This window comes from Cucurbita pepo, chromosome 12, assembly GCF_057944985.1.
Source record: "Cucurbita pepo subsp. pepo isolate OVF chromosome 12, ASM5794498v1, whole genome shotgun sequence".
In the NCBI taxonomy this organism is placed as follows: domain Eukaryota; kingdom Viridiplantae; phylum Streptophyta; class Magnoliopsida; order Cucurbitales; family Cucurbitaceae; genus Cucurbita; species Cucurbita pepo.
The window spans coordinates 7,861,193-7,882,787 of NC_141809.1; the positions used below are offsets into that span (position 1 = coordinate 7,861,193).

Consider the following 21,595-nt stretch of genomic DNA (forward strand, 5'->3'; position numbering starts at 1 on the left):
ACAGCGTTTAGTTATCAATTTATGTTTGGATTAAAAGAGGGAAATGGATCCATAACTTCTTTTAGTTCCATCCCAACTTATTCCTATTTTTCAATTTGTATTAAATAAATAAAAAGTTCCAAATCTAAAACGAAATATCATTGTCTCTCACTAGTTTTCAAACCATATACATAAAAAAGAAAAGAAAGCACAGGCTTCATGAGTACGATCAAATCGAGTTTCTTGGCTGCTACAATTTTGATGTTACTATTGTTAGCTCTTACCGTCGATGCTCAATCTAGTGCCGATGTTGTTTTTCCTTTGAAAAGATATGGTAACATAGTGTCTGGTACTGACATCACGAAGGTAAATATACAATATGAACATCAATATTATCACTAGTTGAGATGATCAATTGTTTGATATAAGTTTGTGTTACTTGTGAAATGTAGGCTTTAGGAAATGCATGGAAGGATGCATGCACGTCCAATTGTTCTAGTGCAATTTTTATTCCGAAAGGGATATTTAAAGTAAAGCAAGGGAAGTTTGAAGGACCTTGTCATAGCCAATTGACTTTCAACTTGGAGGAACATTGCAGACACAAAAAAGTCTTCAGGGAGATAATTGGATCACTTTTGCACGTGTTGATAAATTGACATTATCAGGTGAAGGAGTTTTTGATGGCCAAGGAAAGGCAGCTTGGAAAAGGAATGATTGCCACAAAGCATAAATTGTGCCCAAACTCCCTGTTGTAATATGCCTTTAGCTTTCCTTCTCAATCTCATGCATCTTGTTGTTTTTGAAAGGGCCTCTTACATGTCTTCTCTAATGTTCTGACATTTACGATTTGGTAAATGTTCTTCATTTTCTAGAGGATAATCTTTAAACAATCAAGTAAAGAAGTTAATTTTTTTTGAGTTTTCAATTTTATTGGGTTCTGTTCAAATTTTTAGCTTCATTACCGACTCTCACAAAATATTATTTGATTATACAAAATGTTTAGAGTTTGAGGTTCAACTTCATCACCAATTCAACCGTTAAGAGAATAACATCACTTGATAGCAAGAACTTCCATATCAACGTCCTCAGCTGCAACAACCTCACATTCCATAATATCAATATAATGGCACCAGAAAACAGTCCAAACTCTGATGGAATACACATCGGTCCATCCAATAAGATCACAATCACAAAGTCCAAAATTGCAACTGGAGATGATTGCATTTCTCTTGGAGATGGAAGCAAACTAATTGAAGTCACCAACGTGACGTGCAGACCAGGACATGGAATAAGCATCGAAAGTCTTGGAAGATACACTAACGAAGAACTTGTTGAAGGTGTCATCGTAAAGAACTGCACGTTAATTAACACCACTAATGGTGTTAGGATCAAAACGTGGCCAGCTTCTGCTGCTAGCAGCACCGCCACCAATATGCACTTTTTGGACATTATAATGGTCAATGTTAGCAACCCTATTCTAATAGACCAAGAGTATTGTCCGTGGAATCAGTGCAATCGGCAGGTATGGATCGCATTCTCGAACCTTTCATTCATTTTTTTTCATTATAACTTAACAAATAAACCATTTGTTGTCTCATTTTAATTTTTAGATTCCTTCAAAAATTAAGATTAGTACAGTGAGCTTCAAGAACATTAGAGGAAGTTCTGCAACTCTGCTGGCAATCAAACTTATTTGCAGCCGTCACTTACCATGTGACGATGTAAAAGTAAGCAACATTGACCTCACTTACAATGGAATAAAAGGTCCTATTTCCTCCCAATGCACGAATGTGAAACCTATCATTTCAGGAAGACCGAACCCCAAGATATGCTCCTGTCCTTATGTTGTCCAATGGATTGTTCATTGCCATAGAACTTCAAATATAATAGACAACCTTAATTAAAAAAGAAGACCGCCTCTATCCATTTGACTCTCATTCTTTTGAGTTTCTTTTGTTGTACTTTTCGAAATAAATAAGATGGTCGACTGTTTGAAGGAGACTTTGTGTCGTGAACAACCTAATGTTTTTATTACCACCACCTTATATAATAAAATTGTTCCAAGTCTTGTTTTTTCGTTCTAGTTTTTTATTGGAAATAAGACAATGTAATTGTAACAACCATTATTAAAAAAAAAACTAATCCATTACTCAAGAAAAGAATCTTTAACCAACAAAAATATCTAACTCCTCTTTCAATTAGTTACCCTAAACAAATCAATTACCATTAGAAATCTTTTAGACAGAATGGATGAGTTAGATTGAATCTCCTAACTACTTCCCATATTGCACAGATCCATCATTATTGTTAAAGAAGAATTAAAATTTGAGGTGACTAATCCAACAAGTCGTGTCCTTAAATCTATCTTTTTCGTCAATGGTGTAATTTTGGTTGCAACTTTTGGATATGACTTGTTAAAATTTAGCTTTCAGATTAGAAAATTAAGTGACAAGTATTAATATGTATTTTAGGAATTTACATTTAATATCGAATTATCTACCTATTTATCCCGACCAAGTTTAGTTATAGGAAAAATGTCGATAGTCCTAGAAAAATTAAATATCAAAAGTAGCTAAATGTTCTAGGAGTTTAATGTACCAGAACTCATCAAAATTTGCCCAAATCCATGGTAAATAAGGCCAAAAAATAACAGAAATCACAAAAGAGAGAAAATAAAAACAGAATTTGGTCTTGATGGATGATGCTATGTTTCCTTTTTTCAAGTCTTAAGATATTTGTTGTTCATGAGTTTAGCTGGGTTGAGTTGAGATATTTTTAGACCTAGCGCAATTAATTGGATCATAAATTTATTCAACTGAAACAACCCTTACTACATAATTAAATCTTTTGATTTTATTGTTTAGAATAAAATCTTAAGAAAAAGAAAAAAAAAGGGAACTAAGCCATTTGGAAATGGCAAATGCCCCTGCTAAGATTTGGACCACGATTTTAAATTTGGATTCAGCAACTAGCAACTGATACCCTTGACGTTCCCCTGCATCTACCATGACATACCTACATTACCAACTTATCTTGAATTGCTTATAAGAGTGAAAACTATCCACACAAACCAACACCATTTTTTGTAGCATGCTTTTTCCTTACTCACATGCCTCCTAAGATGTAATCTCATACCTAAAATTTGGACCTTGGGAATCCAAATTTGGCATCTGATGGCCCCCACAATTTCTTGCATCTTCAATGATATGGTCACATTAGTTACTTGTTTTGAATTGCTCCTAGGAGTGAAAACTATCTCTAAAAATCATGTTGCCTACTTTGGTGCTTCAAGCATAAGACTCAAAAGTTAAACGTGTTTAGTTTCGAACAATATTATGTTTGGCTACCTCTTGAAATTTTCTTAACAAACATGTGGGTAAAGACAAAATATGCTAAAAACAACTCATGTTGATCGGTAAGAATAATCACCCTGCTTAGAAACACTTCATGAGGAGTAAATAATGTGGTCATATTCCAAAAGATGTCAGGAAAATGCTAGAGCCATTGGGTGTCAAATTCATACTAAAAAATTTGGTTCAAATCTTGTTCATGGAACATTACATAAATCGGTTTAAGAGGTTCTTGCTTTTTTTTTTTTTTTTTTTTTTTTTTTTTTTTTTTTTTTTTTTTTTTTTCTTCTGGAGATGTAATCCATTTCATGCCTCCTAAGATGTACTCGGTTTCGAGAATTTTCTCGAGATGTAATCCGTAACACAGTCCCCTTTTCCGATTTTCATATCTTTCAATCTGTAGATCGGATCAATATGATTTCTTAGGCAAAATTCTAGATCATGTTACGGGGTACATCCTAGTATTTTTTTGTAATTTTTTCTTGACTACCGGATGAGTTAAGAGCGTCGAAAGTTCACTCACCATTCTCAGACGATTCTCAGATCTCCGCCTTCGGGTTGAGGTCTTGGCCAAACTTCTTCACTGATCGTGCATAGAGTTGTTCCTAGGTGAATATTTCAGCATTTTAGGACTTGATTCACATAGGAAAAGCTCAGATCTGAGAAATGTCGTTCATAACCTTACCTCGCGAAATGTTCTTGGGTCTTGATGGAGCGTCGGCCTCACTAACCTCTCAATCCTTGTACAAGTCTCTTCCGAAGGTGGATTCCGACGGTGGTCCGTTAAACTTCACGGCTGACTCCTCTCAAATTTCTCTCTAACTCTTTTTTTCTTTTGCAGGGGGTGTGACGGGGTTCTCCTTGGACCCCTATTAGGGCTGGAGTGGCAAAATGACATTTTTGCCCCTCAGTTGACTTAGCCCCCCCCCCCCCCCCCCCCCCCCCCCTTTTTTTCTTTGTGTTACAAACTCTCCCCTCCTTAGGAACTTTCGTCCCCGAAAGTTCCTATCTCTTGGAAGAGTTCGGGATAAGCTTTCCTCACAACCTCTTCTCGTTCCCAAGTTGCCTCTTCCTCACGACAGTTACCCCATGAGACCTTTACCAAGGGAATATCTTTGTTGCACAACCGCCTAGTGTCTCAAGCAAAAATTCTGCTAGACATTTTTCAAAGAAATTCAACATCTCAAGACTTGTTTACTCGAGAAATTTCTTATCAAAGATTTAGGGAATTTGTAATATATTATAGGCATTGAATTTTCTAGGTCTAGAAAAGAAATTTTTATCTCTCAAAGGAAGTATGCTCTAGACATTTTTCAAGACACTGGTCTTACAGGAGCACATCCAGAAAGATTTCCTATGGAGCATAATCTGAAACTTTCTTTAACAGAAGGGGAGAAGTTGAATGATCCAAGTAGATACAGACGGTTGATTGGAAGATTAATATATTTATCCGTTACTAGGCCTGACATAGTGTATTCAGTTCGTGTGCTTAGTCAATTTATGCATGAACCAAGAAAACCACATTGGGAGGCAACTCTTCGAGTTCTGAGATACATCAAAGGTATTCCTGGTCAAGGACTTGTAGTACCACCTGAAATCAACTTAAGATTACAAGCATATTGCGATTCAGACTGGGGCGGTTGTCGAACTTCGAGACCATTAATTTCTAGGTTCTGCATTTTCCTTGGAAATTCAATTATTCCTTGGAAGTCTAAAAAGCAAACCAATGTGTCCAGATCATCAGCAGAAGCCGAGTGTCGAGCGGTGACAAATACTTGTTTAGAGTTAGCTTGGTTAAGATACATTCTTCAAGACTTGAAAGTTCCACTGTCCGAACCAGCATTATTGTATTGTGATAATCAAGCATCATTACAGATAGCAGCCAATCCAGTTTTTCATAAACGTACGAAACACATAGAAATAGATTGTCATATAGTTCGAAGAAAATTACAAGCTAGAATCATCAAACCATGTTATGTTTTGACTAAAATGCAATTGGCGGATATTTTCACTAAAAATTTGGGAAGAAGTCAGTTCGATTTTTTGAAAGACAAGTTCGGTGTGATTGACAGCCACTCTCCAACTTGAGGGGGAGTATTAAGATATAATATTAGGAGAATATATTATAATAATTAGTGTTGGAATATATCTTATACATTCTTAATTAATATTTTTTTTACTTTATGATTTGATTAGTAGTATATTTTATTTGACTCTCAAGATTTAGTTAGTTAATATTTTCCCTTAATTTTAGGTATTCGTCGGTAGCTTGTATCCTATTTAAACATTGTGAATATTAATGAAATTTTAGGTATTCGTCCGTAGCTTGTATCCTATTTAAACATTGTGAATATTAATGAAGATGTAACTTTCTGTCCCAATTCTATTTCTCATTCTTAACATAACTCCAAGTCAGAAATAGAACGGGCCTAATTACTTACAAAAGAAACAAGAACAAGAAAAGAAAGAGTGTGGTGTCCTAGCTTATCAAGGACACGATAAAGAGCCTACAAGTAGGCTACTTGCTGAGTCTTGTACTCCTTCCTTATTTTGCATTTTTTTTTTTTAGGTAATAAGGAGCTAGTCGAGGTTGGGAGCGGACTCCGAAGCAGGTGTCATAGACAAGCCTCACCCGTCGTCTTCAACCCATTTGTTTTGAAATATTTTGTGTTCGTTCCTTATTCGGTGTTTTAACTATTATGTTGTGTTTTAATTACTCATGTATGAACACTGTTTTGTTTTAAGTAATGTTATGTTTTAAATACTGTTTGTTTTATTTCGTGAAAGTTTACTCACCTTTTTGGAGTATCGAGTCAGACCGGTCCTTACATATGATGACCAGATAAAAGCCTCGTTGGGCTAGGTCATGAAACACTATGAAATTAGTCTAGGTGAAGGACCCGAACGACCATGACATAAAATTAATTTTCATATTATAGTTTTACTTTTTTAATTAAAAATTTTAGAGAGAAATAACAGTTTCAATCATATATTTTTCCATTTAAAAAATAACAGTTATCAATCACGGTTCTATTTTTATTATAAACTATTTAACAACAGTAAAAAAAATAATAATAATAAAAGAATTAATTAATAATAACTAATCCCTTCCCTCTCCCAATAACTACCACCCTAAAATACTCAACTAACTTCTTCTCACAAAACCATATGTTACAAAAAAAGAAAATAATGAATTAGAAATACAAACAAATGGGTTAGTTTATTTATTTATTTATTTTTGGGTTATTACCAGATCAACGGTTATCTTCCATTACACTCCTTTTCAACTATAAAGAGTGAAACAAATCATGCACAAACAAATGTGTTCATACCCATCTCTTTTTCTCTCCCATTTCAACCACATGAGTTTATTTTCAACACTTGCACTTTCTCTCTTAATTTCATTATTCTTTGCTAACCAAGTGACTACCATCGAAGGATCATTCCTCCAAAACCCAAAGATTATGGTCAAGATAACAAATGCTCTAAAATCTAAAAATCAGCTCGCTGTTCACTACAAATCAAGCAATGATGACATGGGAGTCCACATGCTGACTCCTTTGGCCAGCTACGACTTCAGTTTTCGTCCAAATTTATGGGGCACAACATTGTTTTACTGTTCCTTCCAATGGCCTAGCTCGTTTCATTACTTCAATGTCTACATAGATAAGAGAGATAGAGATAATTTGAAAGTATGCTATGTTCGTGGCATATGAGTGAGGAAAATGTCTGTATGTTCAACTATAAAACCGATAATTATGATATTTGCTACAACTGGTCAGGCAAAAAATTCATGTATCCATAAATTTGAAAGTTTGATTTTAATATTTAAATAAATAAATATTTTTTATATGTTGTTTATCTGGGATTATTATTATTATTATTACTTTTTTTTTTTTAAAGCTTGACATGATTAGTACGAGTGAAATATAAACGATGTTAATTACCTATCGACATAAATTATAATATGAACATTTGTTAACTTATTTTGGTCACGATTGATAATCAAAACAACTATATCAGATGGGACATTGCATTAGAAGGATTTTGAGGTAGGGCAAAGGTGAGGTAGAGCCTTAGGCTTGGCCTAGGGTAGAGGCAAGTCGGTTAGAGTTGTTACATGTATGATTGAACAAAGTTTAGTTTCTATATAAGTCATGTTCGGTTAGTGACCAACCTTGTCTAAAGTCTAATGTAGCCATAAAGTCAGGCAAAAAAAAGATTTTTCATGAGTGTGACAAAATCGTACCCATAAAGTCAGGCAAAAAAAAGATTTTCCATGAGTGTGACAAAATCGTGACGTTGTATGGTTGAAAATGTACGACTGTGACAATATTTGAAAATGCTAACACAATGTACAGGGAGGTCCATCGAATCAAGTTCACAACCAATTGTTATTAGAAGACAGTCACGGGGTAGTAGTCCCATTTATTTAAGTTCCCAACTTTGGGAGAAATTAATAGAAAATGTTGGGTTTATATAAGGAAATGATAAAACAAATATATGATACAAAAGGCACTTTACATCATGTCATAAGGTAATAATACATACATTTTCCTTGAGAAATGACATATTAGAGGAGGGAAATACGGACTTACCCTAAGAAGGCATTTCGCAACTCGATCGTAGACGGTAAAATAACAATTTAAAGGGTCATTATTTTTTAAAACAAATTGAGAACGAGGAGTTTCCAAAATTTCTAAACCATTTTGGATTATAAAGAACAATAAACGGGGTTTGTCAAATAGTTATCAAATTGTTGTGTCATTTAATGAAAGAAAGTAAGAACTATTTCAAATGAACCCTATGTAGCTGATCTGGATCTCTTCGTGGTGGTTTGGTTTAAGTTTTTGTTTACGATGCTTATGAATGAAATAATTATGTTTGGTGTAGTATGGAAAATGTTATAAGAAAGAGAGGACCAATTCATCTTAGGATCATGTATTCATGATACGTAGATGTACGACATAGAGACTAGTAAAGAGTTAACCAATTCATCTTGGGATCATGTATAAAACTGTGATTGATAAATACGATTTGGGGAGCCAAGTGATGAGATATGATGTAACGCCCAAAAAAAAATAAAGGAAATTAGCTCCAAAAATAACAAGCGCCCCATGTAAGATCCAAAGGATTCAAGGACTTGAAATTAAGAGGATCAAGCAAGTATGCTCTAGACATTTTTCAAAGAAATTCAACATCTCAAGACTTGTTTACTCGAGAAATTCCTTATCAAAGATTTAGGGAATTTGTAATATATTATAGGCATTGAATTTTCTAGGTCTAGAAAAGAAATTTTTATCTCTCAAAGGAAGTATGCTCTAGACATTTTTCAAGACACTGGTCTTACAGGAGCACATCCAGAAAGATTTCCTATGGAGCATAATCTGAAACTTTCTTTAACAGAAGGGGAGAAGTTGAATGATCCAAGTAGATACAGACGGTTGATTGGAAGATTAATATATTTATCCGTTACTAGGCATGACATAGTGTATTCAGTTCGTGTGCTTAGTCAATTTATGCATGAACCAAGAAAACCACATTGGGAGGCAACTCTTCGAGTTCTGAGATACATCAAAGGTATTCCTGGTCAAGGACTTGTAGTACCACCTGAAATCAACTTAAGATTACAAGCATATTGCGATTCAGACTGGGGCGGTTGTCGAACTTCCAGACCATTAATTTCTAGGTTCTGCATTTTCCTTGGAAATTAAATTATTCCTTGGAAGTCTAAAAAGCAAACCAATGTGTCCAGATCATCAGCAGAAGCCGAGTGTCGAGCGGTGACAAATACTTGTTTAGAGTTAGCTTGGTTAAGATACATTCTTCAAGACTTGAAAGTTCCACTGTCCGAACCAGCATTATTGTATTGTGATAATCAAGCATCATTACAGATAGCAGCCGATCCAGTTTTTCATAAACGTACGAAAGACATAGAAATAGATTGTCATATAGTTCGAAGAAAATTACAAGCTAGAATCATCAAACCATGTTATGTTTCGACTAAAATGCAATTGGCGGATATTTTCACTAAAAATTTGGGAAGAAGTCAGTTCGATTTTTTGAAAGACAAGTTCGGTGTGATTGACAGCCACTCTCCAACTTGAGGGGGAGTATTAAGATATAATATTAGGAGAATATATTATAATAATTAGTGTTGGAATATATCTTATACATTCTTAATTAATATTTTTTTTACTTTATGATTTGATTAGTAGTATATTTTATTTGACTCTCAAGATTTAGTTAGTTAATATTTCCCCTTAATTTTAGGTATTCGTCGGTAGCTTGTATCCTATTTAAACATTGTGAATATTAATGAAGATGTAACTTTCTGTCCCAATTCTATTTCTCATTCTTAACATAACTCCAAGTCAGAAATAGAACGGGCCTAATTACTTACAAAAGAAACAAGAACAAGAAAAGAAAGAGTGTGGTGTCCTAGCTTATCAAGGACACGATAAAGAGCCTACAAGTAGGCTACTTGCTGAGTCTTGTACTCCTTCCTTATTTTGCATTTTTTTTTTCAGGTAATAAGGAGCTAGTCGAGGTTGGGAGCGGACTCCGAAGCAGGTGTCATAGACAAGCCTCACCCGTCGTCTTCAACCCATTTGTTTTGAAATATTTTGTGTTCGTTCCTTATTCGGTGTTTTAACTATTATGTTGTGTTTTAATTACTCATGTATGAACACTGTTTTGTTTTAAGTAATGTTATGTTTTAAATACTGTTTGTTTTATTTCGTGAAAGTTTACTCACCTTTTTGGAGTATCGAGTCAGACCGGTCCTTACATATGATGACCAGATAAAAGCCTCGTTGGGCTAGGTCATGAAACACTATGAAATTAGTCTAGGTGAAGGACCCGAACGACCATGACATAAAATTAATTTTCATATTATAGTTTTACTTTTTTAATTAAAAATTTTAGAGAGAAATAACAGTTTCAATCATATATTTTTCCATTTAAAAAATAACAGTTATCAATCACGGTTCTATTTTTATTATAAACTATTTAACAACAGTAAAAAAAATAATAATAATAAAAGAATTAATTAATAATAACTAATCCCTTCCCTCTCCCAATAACTACCACCCTAAAATACTCAACTAACTTCTTCTCACAAAACCATATGTTACAAAAAAGAAAATAATGAATTAGAAATACAAACAAATGGGTTAGTTTATTTATTTATTTATTTTTGGGTTATTACCAGATCAACGGTTATCTTCCATTACACTCCTTTTCAACTATAAAGAGTGAAACAAATCATGCACAAACAAATGTGTTCATACCCATCTCTTTTTCTCTCCCATTTCAACCACATGAGTTTATTTTCAACACTTGCACTTTCTCTCTTAATTTCATTATTCTTTGCTAACCAAGTGACTACCATCGAAGGATCATTCCTCCAAAACCCAAAGATTATGGTCAAGATAACAAATGCTCTAAAATCTAAAAATCAGCTCGCTGTTCACTGCAAATCAAGCAATGATGACTTGGGAGTCCACATGCTGACTCCTTTGGCCAGCTACGACTTCAGTTTTCGTCCAAATTTATGGGGCACAACATTGTTTTACTGTTCCTTCCAATGGCCTAGCTCGTTTCATTACTTCAATGTCTACATAGATAAGAGAGATAGAGATAATTGTGAAAGTATGCTATGTTCGTGGCATATGAGTGAGGAAAATGTCTGTATGTTCAACTATAAAACCGATAATTATGATATTTGCTACAACTGGTCCGGCAAAAAATTCATGTATCCATAAATTTGAAAGTTTGATTTTAATATTTAAATAAATAAATATTTTTTATATGTTGTTTATCTGGGATTATTATTATTATTATTACTTTTTTTTTTTTTTAAAGCTTGACATGATTAGTACGAGTGAAATATAAACGATGTTAATTACCTATCGACATAAATTATAATATGAACATTTGTTAACTTATTTTGGTCACGATTGATAATCAAAACAACTATATCAGATGGGACATTGCATTAGAAGGATTTTGAGGTAGGGCAAAGGTGAGGTAGAGCCTTAGGCTTGGCCTAGAGTAGAGGCAAGTCGGTTAGAGTTGTTACATGTATGATTGAACAAAGTTTAGTTTCTATATAAGTCATGTTCGGTTAGTGACCAACCTTGTCTAAAGTCTAATGTAGCCATAAAGTCAGGCAAAAAAAAGATTTTTCATGAGTGTGACAAAATCGTACCCATAAAGTCAGGCAAAAAAAAGATTTTCCATGAGTGTGACAAAATCGTGACGTTGTATGGTTGAAAATGTACGACTGTGACAATATTTGAAAATGCTAACACAATGTACAGGGAGGTCCATCGAATCAAGTTCACAACCAATTGTTATTAGAAGACAGTCACGGGGTAGTAGTCCCATTTATTTAAGTTCCCAACTTTGGGAGAAATTAATAGAAAATGTTGGGTTTATATAAGGAAATGATAAAACAAATATATGATACAAAAGGCACTTTACATCATGTCATAAGGTAATAATACATACATTTTCCTTGAGAAATGACATATTAGAGGAGGGAAATACGGACTTACCCTAAGAAGGCATTTCGCAACTCGATCGTAGACGGTAAAATAACAATTTAAAGGGTCATTATTTTTTTAAACAAATTGAGAACGAGGAGTTTCCAAAATTTCTAAACCATTTTGGATTATAAAGAACAATAAACGGGGTTTGTCAAATAGTTATCAAATTGTTGTGTCATTTAATGAAAGAAAGTAAGAACTATTTCAAATGAACCCTATGTAGCTGATATGGATCTCTTCGTGGTGGTTTGGTTTAAGGTTTTGTTTACGATGCTTATGAATGAAATAATTATGTTTGGTGTAGTATGGAAAATGTTATAAGAAAGAGAGGACCAATTCATCTTAGGATCATGTATTCATGATACGTAGATGTACGACATAGAGACTAGTAAAGAGTTAACCAATTCATCTTGGGATCATGTATAAAACTGTGATTGATAAATACGATTTGGGGAGCCAAGTGATGAGATATGATGTAACGCCCAAAAAAAATAAAGGAAATTAGCTCCAAAAATAACAAGCGCCCCATGTAAGATCCAAAGGATTCAAGGACTTGAAATTAAGAGGATCAAGCAAGTATGCTCTAGACATTTTTCAAAGAAATTCAACATCTCAAGACTTGTTTACTCGAGAAATTCCTTATCAAAGATTTAGGGAATTTGTAATATATTATAGGCATTGAATTTTCTAGGTCTAGAAAAGAAATTTTTATCTCTCAAAGGAAGTATGCTCTAGACATTTTTCAAGACACTGGTCTTACAGGAGCACATCCAGAAAGATTTCCTATGGAGCATAATCTGAAACTTTCTTTAACAGAAGGGGAGAAGTTGAATGATCCAAGTAGATACAGACGGTTGATTGGAAGATTAATATATTTATCCGTTACTAGGCCTGACATAGTGTATTCAGTTCGTGTGCTTAGTCAATTTATGCATGAACCAAGCAAACCACATTGGGAGGCAACTCTTCGAGTTCTGAGATACATCAAAGGTATTCCTGGTCAAGGACTTGTAGTACCACCTGAAATCAACTTAAGATTACAAGCATATTGCGATTCAGACTGGGGCGGTTGTCGAACTTCCAGACCATTAATTTCTAGGTTCTGCATTTTCCTTGGAAATTCAATTATTCCTTGGAAGTCTAAAAAGCAAACCAATGTGTCCAGATCATCAGCAGAAGCCGAGTGTCGAGCGGTGACAAATACTTGTTTAGAGTTAGCTTGGTTAAGATACATTCTTCAAGACTTGAAAGTTCCACTGTCCGAACCAGCATTATTGTATTGTGATAATCAAGCATCATTACAGATAGCAGCCAATCCAGTTTTTCATAAACGTACGAAACACATAGAAATAGATTGTCATATAGTTCGAAGAAAATTACAAGCTAGAATCATCAAACCATGTTATGTTTCGACTAAAATGCAATTGGCGGATATTTTCACTAAAAATTTGGGAAGAAGTCAGTTCGATTTTTTGAAAGACAAGTTCGGTGTGATTGACAGCCACTCTCCAACTTGAGGGGGAGTATTAAGATATAATATTAGGAGAATATATTATAATAATTAGTGTTGGAATATATCTTATACATTCTTAATTAATATTTTTTTTACTTTATGATTTGATTAGTAGTATATTTTATTTGACTCTCAAGATTTAGTTAGTTAATATTTTCCCTTAATTTTAGGTATCCGTCGTAGCTTGTATCCTATTTAAACATTGTGAATATTAATGAAGATGTAACTTTCTGTCCCAATTCTATTTCTCATTCTTAACATAACTCCAAGTCAGAAATAGAACGGGCCTAATTACTTACAAAAGAAACAAGAACAAGAAAAGAAAGAGTGTGGTGTCCTAGCTTATCAAGGACACGATAAAGAGCCTACAAGTAGGCTACTTGCTGAGTCTTGTACTCCTTCCTTATTTTGCATTTTTTTTTTCAGGTAATAAGGAGCTAGTCGAGGTTGGGAGCGGACTCCGAAGCAGGTGTCATAGACAAGCCTCACCCGTCGTCTTCAACCCATTTGTTTTGAAATATTTTGTGTTCGTTCCTTATTCGGTGTTTTAACTATTATGTTGTGTTTTAATTACTCATGTATGAACACTGTTTTGTTTTAAGTAATGTTATGTTTTAAATACTGTTTGTTTTATTTCGTGAAAGTTTACTCACCTTTTTGGAGTATCGAGTCAGACCGGTCCTTACATATGATGACCAGATAAAAGCCTCGTTGGGCTAGGTCATGAAACACTATGAAATTAGTCTAGGTGAAGGACCCGAACGACCATGACATAAAATTAATTTTCATATTATAGTTTTACTTTTTTAATTAAAAATTTTAGAGAGAAATAACAGTTTCAATCATATATTTTTCCATTTAAAAAATAACAGTTATCAATCACGGTTCTATTTTTATTATAAACTATTTAACAACAGTAAAAAAAATAATAATAATAAAAGAATTAATTAATAATAACTAATCCCTTCCCTCTCCCAATAACTACCACCCTAAAATACTCAACTAACTTCTTCTCACAAAACCATATGTTACAAAAAAGAAAATAATGAATTAGAAATACAAACAAATGGGTTAGTTTATTTATTTATTTATTTTTGGGTTATTACCAGATCAACGGTTATCTTCCATTACACTCCTTTTCAACTATAAAGAGTGAAACAAATCATGCACAAACAAATGTGTTCATACCCATCTCTTTTTCTCTCCCATTTCAACCACATGAGTTTATTTTCAACACTTGCACTTTCTCTCTTAATTTCATTATTCTTTGCTAACCAAGTGACTACCATCGAAGGATCATTCCTCCAAAACCCAAAGATTATGGTCAAGATAACAAATGCTCTAAAATCTAAAAATCAGCTCGCTGTTCACTGCAAATCAAGCAATGATGACTTGGGAGTCCACATGCTGACTCCTTTGGCCAGCTACGACTTCAGTTTTCGTCCAAATTTATGGGGCACAACATTGTTTTACTGTTCCTTCCAATGGCCTAGCTCGTTTCATTACTTCAATGTCTACATAGATAAGAGAGATAGAGATAATTGTGAAAGTATGCTATGTTCGTGGCATATGAGTGAGGAAAATGTCTGTATGTTCAACTATAAAACCGATAATTATGATATTTGCTACAACTGGTCCGGCAAAAAATTCATGTATCCATAAATTTGAAAGTTTGATTTTAATATTTAAATAAATAAATATTTTTTATATGTTGTTTATCTGGGATTATTATTATTATTATTACTTTTTTTTTTTTTTAAAGCTTGACATGATTAGTACGAGTGAAATATAAACGATGTTAATTACCTATCGACATAAATTATAATATGAACATTTGTTAACTTATTTTGGTCACGATTGATAATCAAAACAACTATATCAGATGGGACATTGCATTAGAAGGATTTTGAGGTAGGGCAAAGGTGAGGTAGAGCCTTAGGCTTGGCCTAGAGTAGAGGCAAGTCGGTTAGAGTTGTTACATGTATGATTGAACAAAGTTTAGTTTCTATATAAGTCATGTTCGGTTAGTGACCAACCTTGTCTAAAGTCTAATGTAGCCATAAAGTCAGGCAAAAAAAAGATTTTTCATGAGTGTGACAAAATCGTACCCATAAAGTCAGGCAAAAAAAAGATTTTCCATGAGTGTGACAAAATCGTGACGTTGTATGGTTGAAAATGTACGACTGTGACAATATTTGAAAATGCTAACACAATGTACAGGGAGGTCCATCGAATCAAGTTCACAACCAATTGTTATTAGAAGACAGTCACGGGGTAGTAGTCCCATTTATTTAAGTTCCCAACTTTGGGAGAAATTAATAGAAAATGTTGGGTTTATATAAGGAAATGATAAAACAAATATATGATACAAAAGGCACTTTACATCATGTCATAAGGTAATAATACATACATTTTCCTTGAGAAATGACATATTAGAGGAGGGAAATACGGACTTACCCTAAGAAGGCATTTCGCAACTCGATCGTAGATGGTAAAATAACAATTTAAAGGGTCATTATTTTTTTAAACAAATTGAGAACGAGGAGTTTCCAAAATTTCTAAACCATTTTGGATTATAAAGAACAATAAACGGGGTTTGTCAAATAGTTATCAAATTGTTGTGTCATTTAATGAAAGAAAGTAAGAACTATTTCAAATGAACCCTATGTAGCTGATCTGGATCTCTTCGTGGTGGTTTGGTTTAAGGTTTTGTTTACGATGCTTATGAATGAAATAATTATGTTTGGTGTAGTATGGAAAATGTTATAAGAAAGAGAGGACCAATTCATCTTAGGATCATGTATTCATGATACGTAGATGTACGACATAGAGACTAGTAAAGAGTTAACCAATTCATCTTGGGATCATGTATAAAACTGTGATTGATAAATACGATTTGGGGAGCCAAGTGATGAGATATGATGTAACGCCCAAAAAAAATAAAGGAAATTAGCTCCAAAAATAACAAGCGCCCCATGTAAGATCCAAAGGATTCAAGGACTTGAAATTAAGAGGATCAAGCAAGTATGCTCTAGACATTTTTCAAAGAAATTCAACATCTCAAGACTTGTTTACTCGAGAAATTCCTTATCAAAGATTTAGGGAATTTGTAATATATTATAGGCATTGAATTTTCTAGGTCTAGAAAAGAAATTTTTATCTCTCAAAGGAAGTATGCTCTAGACATTTTTCAAGACACTGGTCTTACAGGAGCACATCCAGAAAGATTTCCTATGGAGCATAATCTGAAACTTTCTTTAACAGAAGGGGAGAAGTTGAATGATCCAAGTAGATACAGACGGTTGATTGGAAGATTAATATATTTATCCGTTACTAGGCCTGACATAGTGTATTCAGTTCGTGTGCTTAGTCAATTTATGCATGAACCAAGAAAACCACATTGGGAGGCAACTCTTCGAGTTCTGAGATACATCAAAGGTATTCCTGGTCAAGGACTTGTAGTACCACCTGAAATCAACTTAAGATTACAAGCATATTGCGATTCAGACTGGGGCGGTTGTCGAACTTCCAGACCATTAATTTCTAGGTTCTGCATTTTCCTTGGAAATTCAATTATTCCTTGGAAGTCTAAAAAGCAAACCAATGTGTCCAGATCATCAGCAGAAGCCGAGTGTCGAGCGGTGACAAATACTTGTTTAGAGTTAGCTTGGTTAAGATACATTCTTCAAGACTTGAAAGTTCCACTGTCCGAACCAGCATTATTGTATTGTGATAATCAAGCATCATTACAGATAGCAGCCAATCCAGTTTTTCATAAACGTACGAAACACATAGAAATAGATTGTCATATAGTTCGAAGAAAATTACAAGCTAGAATCATCAAACCATGTTATGTTTCGACTAAAATGCAATTGGCGGATATTTTCACTAAAAATTTGGGAAGAAGTCAGTTCGATTTTTTGAAAGACAAGTTCGGTGTGATTGACAGCCACTCTCCAACTTGAGGGGGAGTATTAAGATATAATATTAGGAGAATATATTATAATAATTAGTGTTGGAATATATCTTATACATTCTTAATTAATATTTTTTTTACTTTATGATTTGATTAGTAGTATATTTTATTTGACTCTCAAGATTTAGTTAGTTAATATTTTCCCTTAATTTTAGGTATCCGTCGTAGCTTGTATCCTATTTAAACATTGTGAATATTAATGAAGATGTAACTTTCTGTCCCAATTCTATTTCTCATTCTTAACATAACTCCAAGTCAGAAATAGAACGGGCCTAATTACTTACAAAAGAAACAAGAACAAGAAAAGAAAGAGTGTGGTGTCCTAGCTTATCAAGGACACGATAAAGAGCCTACAAGTAGGCTACTTGCTGAGTCTTGTACTCCTTCCTTATTTTGCATTTTTTTTTTCAGGTAATAAGGAGCTAGTCGAGGTTGGGAGCGGACTCCGAAGCAGGTGTCATAGACAAGCCTCACCCGTCGTCTTCAACCCATTTGTTTTGAAATATTTTGTGTTCGTTCCTTATTCGGTGTTTTAACTATTATGTTGTGTTTTAATTACTCATGTATGAACACTGTTTTGTTTTAAGTAATGTTATGTTTTAAATACTGTTTGTTTTATTTCGTGAAAGTTTACTCACCTTTTTGGAGTATCGAGTCAGACCGGTCCTTACATATGATGACCAGATAAAAGCCTCGTTGGGCTAGGTCATGAAACACTATGAAATTAGTCTAGGTGAAGGACCCGAACGACCATGACATAAAATTAATTTTCATATTATAGTTTTACTTTTTTAATTAAAAATTTTAGAGAGAAATAACAGTTTCAATCATATATTTTTCCATTTAAAAAATAACAGTTATCAATCACGGTTCTATTTTTATTATAAACTATTTAACAACAGTAAAAAAAATAATAATAATAAAAGAATTAATTAATAATAACTAATCCCTTCCCTCTCCCAATAACTACCACCCTAAAATACTCAACTAACTTCTTCTCACAAAACCATATGTTACAAAAAAGAAAATAATGAATTAGAAATACAAACAAATGGGTTAGTTTATTTATTTATTTATTTTTGGGTTATTACCAGATCAACGGTTATCTTCCATTACACTCCTTTTCAACTATAAAGAGTGAAACAAATCATGCACAAACAAATGTGTTCATACCCATCTCTTTTTCTCTCCCATTTCAACCACATGAGTTTATTTTCAACACTTGCACTTTCTCTCTTAATTTCATTATTCTTTGCTAACCAAGTGACTACCATCGAAGGATCATTCCTCCAAAACCCAAAGATTATGGTCAAGATAACAAATGCTCTAAAATCTAAAAATCAGCTCGCTGTTCACTGCAAATCAAGCAATGATGACTTGGGAGTCCACATGCTGACTCCTTTGGCCAGCTACGACTTCAGTTTTCGTCCAAATTTATGGGGCACAACATTGTTTTACTGTTCCTTCCAATGGCCTAGCTCGTTTCATTACTTCAATGTCTACATAGATAAGAGAGATAGAGATAATTTGAAAGTATGCTATGTTCGTGGCATATGAGTGAGGAAAATGTCTGTATGTTCAACTATAAAACCGATAATTATGATATTTGCTACAACTGGTCAGGCAAAAAATTCATGTATCCATAAATTTGAAAGTTTGATTTTAATATTTAAATAAATAAATATTTTTTATATGTTGTTTATCTGGGATTATTATTATTATTATTACTTTTTTTTTTTTAAAGCTTGACATGATTAGTACGAGTGAAATATAAACGATGTTAATTACCTATCGACATAAATTATAATATGAACATTTGTTAACTTATTTTGGTCACGATTGATAATCAAAACAACTATATCAGATGGGACATTGCATTAGAAGGATTTTGAGGTAGGGCAAAGGTGAGGTAGAGCCTTAGGCTTGGCCTAGAGTAGAGGCAAGTCGGTTAGAGTTGTTACATGTATGATTGAACAAAGTTTAGTTTCTATATAAGTCATGTTCGGTTAGTGACCAACCTTGTCTAAAGTCTAATGTAGCCATAAAGTCAGGCAAAAAAAAAGATTTTTCATGAGTGTGACAAAATCGTACCCATAAAGTCAGGCAAAAAAAAAGATTTTCCATGAGTGTGACAAAATCGTGACGTTGTATGGTTGAAAATGTACGACTGTGACAATATTTGAAAATGCTAACACAATGTACAGGGAGGTCCATCGAATCAAGTTCACAACCAATTGTTATTAGAAGACAGTCACGGGGTAGTAGTCCCATTTATTTAAGTTCCCAACTTTGGGAGAAATTAATAGAAAATGTTGGGTTTATATAAGGAAATGATAAAACAAATATATGATACAAAAGGCACTTTACATCATGTCATAAGGTAATAATACATACATTTTCCTTGAGAAATGACATATTAGAGGAGGGAAATACGGACTTACCCTAAGAAGGCATTTCGCAACTCGATCGTAGACGGTAAAATAACAATTTAAAGGGTCATTATTTTTTTAAACAAATTGAGAACGAGGAGTTTCCAAAATTTCTAAACCATTTTGGATTATAAAGAACAATAAACGGGGTTTGTCAAATAGTTATCAAATTGTTGTGTCATTTAATGAAAGAAAGTAAGAACTATTTCAAATGAACCCTATGTAGCTGATCTGGATCTCTTCGTGGTGGTTTGGTTTAAGGTTTTGTTTACGATGCTTATGAATGAAATAATTATGTTTGGTGTAGTATGGAAAATGTTATAAGAAAGAGAGGACCAATTCATCTTAGGATCATGTATTCATGATACGTAGATGTACGACATAGAGACTAGTAAAGAGTTAACCAATTCATCTTGGGATCATGTATAAAACTGTGATTGATAAATACGATTTGGGGAGCCAAGTGATGAGATATGATGTAACGCCCAAAAAAAATAAAGGAAATTAGCTCCAAAAATAACAAGCGCCCCATGTAAGATCCAAAGGATTCAAGGACTTGAAATTAAGAGGATCAAGCAAGTATGCTCTAGACATTTTTCAAAGAAATTCAACATCTCAAGACTTGTTTACTCGAGAAATTCCTTATCAAAGATTTAGGGAATTTGTAATATATTATAGGCATTGAATTTTCTAGGTCTAGAAAAGAAATTTTTATCTCTCAAAGGAAGTATGCTCTAGACATTTTTCAAGACACTGGTCTTACAGGAGCACATCCAGAAAGATTTCCTATGGAGCATAATCTGAAACTTTCTTTAACAGAAGGGGAGAAGTTGAATGATCCAAGTAGATACAGACGGTTGATTGGAAGATTAATATATTTATCCGTTACTAGGCCTGACATAGTGTATTCAGTTCGTGTGCTTAGTCAATTTATGCATGAACCAAGAAAACCACATTGGGAGGCAACTCTTCGAGTTCTGAGATACATCAAAGGTATTCCTGGTCAAGGACTTGTAGTACCACCTGAAATCAACTTAAGATTACAAGCATATTGCGATTCAGACTGGGGCGGTTGTCGAACTTCCAGACCATTAATTTCTAGGTTCTGCATTTTCCTTGGAAATTCAATTATTCCTTGGAAGTCTAAAAAGCAAACCAATGTGTCCAGATCATCAGCAGAAGCCGAGTGTCGAGCGGTGACAAATACTTGTTTAGAGTTAGCTTGGTTAAGATACATTCTTCAAGACTTGAAAGTTCCACTGTCCGAACCAGCATTATTGTATTGTGATAATCAAGCATCATTACAGATAGCAGCCAATCCAGTTTTTCATAAACGTACGAAACACATAGAAATAGATTGTCATATAGTTCGAAGAAAATTACAAGCTAGAATCATCAAACCATGTTATGTTTCGACTAAAATGCAATTGGCGGATATTTTCACTAAAAATTTGGGAAGAAGTCAGTTCGATTTTTTGAAAGACAAGTTCGGTGTGATTGACAGCCACTCTCCAACTTGAGGGGGAGTATTAAGATATAATATTAGGAGAATATATTATAATAATTAGTGTTGGAATATATCTTATACATTCTTAATTAATATTTTTTTTACTTTATGATTTGATTAGTAGTATATTTTATTTGACTCTCAAGATTTAGTTAGTTAATATTTCCCCGTAATTTTAGGTATTCGTCGGTAGCTTGTATCCTATTTAAACATTGTGAATATTAATGAAGATGTAACTTTCTGTCCCAATTCTATTTCTCATTCTTAACATAACTCCAAGTCAGAAATA

At 33.7% G+C, this 21,595-nt stretch overlaps 1 pseudogene; it reads left to right on the forward strand.

Annotated features, from left to right (window-relative positions):
* The first annotated feature begins 1,102 nt into the window (after positions 1 to 1,102).
* The window catches only part of LOC147789926 (exopolygalacturonase-like), a 38,610-nt pseudogene continuing 18,117 nt past the window's right edge, over positions 1,103 to 21,595 (forward strand).